Source organism: Engraulis encrasicolus, unplaced genomic scaffold (genome assembly GCF_034702125.1).
Source record: "Engraulis encrasicolus isolate BLACKSEA-1 unplaced genomic scaffold, IST_EnEncr_1.0 scaffold_29_np1212, whole genome shotgun sequence".
In the NCBI taxonomy this organism is placed as follows: Eukaryota; Metazoa; Chordata; class Actinopteri; order Clupeiformes; family Engraulidae; genus Engraulis; species Engraulis encrasicolus.
In genome coordinates, this window is record NW_026945588.1 from 290001 (window position 1) to 292437 (window position 2437).

Sequence of the window (2437 nt, forward strand, 5' to 3'; positions counted from 1 at the left end):
TCTTGTGTTGTCCTGCTGTAAATGTCTCTGAAGCACAAAATAAACATTTAACACACATGATGAAATCTAGGCTGCTGATTGGATGTTCATTGGTCAGATTATGAGATCATGGATGTTGATTGGTCCGTGGAAAGGTGAAGTGGACTGGAGATGCCGTAATGGATGGACAGTATGTGTGTGTTTGTGTGTGAGAGAGAGAAGGCCTGAATGTTCCGGCAGAAAATACACTGGATAAACTGCATGAAATTACCAGAATATTCTGGTAATTTCATGCAGTTTATCCAATTGTAGGTGATGAATCCAGAAAGTCAAAGAATGCGCGCACATCAGTGGCACAGGTGCTGGACCAAACATACGATAACTGAAAAAAAAAAAAAAAAAGGTCCGCAACACAGTTAAATGCTCCAAAAGATTTAATGGCAAGACGTTTCGGACTCACCGTCCTTCATCACAGCCCAACTGATCAGACATTTTGCTCAATCAGTAGACATTCGGTTATGGGGAAAAAACTGTACAGGTGTACAATGTGCAACTGTACAGGTGTAATTCATGTGTACAGGTTAATGTTTGGTGCACTGACATTCATGGCTTGGTGATATGTGGAAAAAAATGTACAAATAATGTGACCTGTCCAGGTCAGTGTTTGATGCACTTTCCCCCTGAGGGCACTTTTGAGGACCTTGATACTTTCTCTGCGTTGTAGTCTACACCGATGACAATGCCATGATGCTCATAGATGGGCGGATAAATGGAAAAACTGCACAATATGACTAGGGATGCACCGAAATTTGGATATCTGCCGAAACCGATACTAGTCCCATCCTATACCAAAACCACTTATATGTATGGGTTTGAACTTGAGGTAGGCCCAAGCAGACTATTTAGTCAGAAAAGAAAGTCAGAAGATGAAACCAATTAATAAGTAAAAAGTAACATGTAAAAAAGTAACAATCCCATCCTGAAAACTAATATGCAAGTGTTATGATTTCAAATCAACATTACACCTGACTAACGTCAGTATCAGGAAAATTCCGATCCGATCAGATCTCGAATTATGTTGATATCTGAACCCGATACCGATACAACCATACCGATATCCCATCCCTAAATATGGCAAAACCTCACAACCATGCATGTAATGCAGAGCAGTCAGAAGTGCAGTTTACACAAGACCGTTTTACATTACTGCACATACATAGTATTTTGTGTGATTGTGCATCATGACACGTGTGATTTTTAGTGTTACATTTTTCACTATAGTGGAAAAAAGTAGTTGGTCAATTGGAGTGGTTTAATGACTTTCCAGAACCCCCCAATTCCAAATCCAGAATTCCCATGACCACTTCCCATGACGTTAAGAAGTGTGAAAAAAACTAAAGATTATCTTCACCCCTACAGCTGTTCTTTGTCTATTTGAAGGTTTACACAAACACAGAACCACCCATTCGACTGAAAGCCTTGTAAACACAAGGTAAATAATTTAAAAAAAACAATCAATTGAAATATTTGTAATGATTTATTTGTTGGAAAAAAAAACACGTACAACTCATACAAATGTGCGTTTTAAAAATATACAAAATAATAACTTGTGAATAATAACAAAATACTGCCATTTTCAAAACGTCTGATTCTTACATTAGATGGAGAATGGTACAAAGAAAACATATCAGCCATCAAAACTGACCAAAATTATTGTTTTTGGGGGATATTCATGAATATGTAAAAACAACACGTCTCAAAAGAGTTGGGACGGGGACAATAAAAGGCAGCAAATGTCGAGGAAGACTATAAACAAAACAAAGGACAACACTTAACAGTTAAATACATTCACCGATTAGATGATTTTATATAAAAACAGTGTTGATTCCTATTTTGGACATGATTTCAACAGCTTAAATGGTGGGTGTAGTTCCTTGTCATGTTTTGCAATGTTTTCCTTTCTGTAGTGCTTACAGTGTGACAGATCTTGACCAAAAGCCAGCCATTGTTAGCCTAGAAATCTAGACGCCCCTAGTGGCCGCAAAATGAATTTGCTCCCGGGGGCTTTGCTGTAGGGGTTTTTGGCGCGGCCAGGCTAAGCCATTGTATTACCTGCTGGTACTTATGTTGGAGTTAAACTGTTAGGACAAATCGCATTCTCTACTATGTCCTTACTATGTGGCAGTAATCGAAGATCTCCCTTCAAAATATAATGCATGGGTGGCTTTTCATGCTGTTTAAAACCCATTTATATCATTCAGCACTGTATGTAACTGTATGTAACAGATGAGTGAGAACAGCTTAACCAATGTACTACTGCACCCCCATGCCATCATGGAGGCTACTTTTGAAGTTGGATGGTCCATTTTCACTGTAACACAAGATGTGTTATTTTCAAAAATAATTGACTTCTGCAACTTCTGCTGACTTATGTAAGCAAAGGACAGTTTCCCATGTC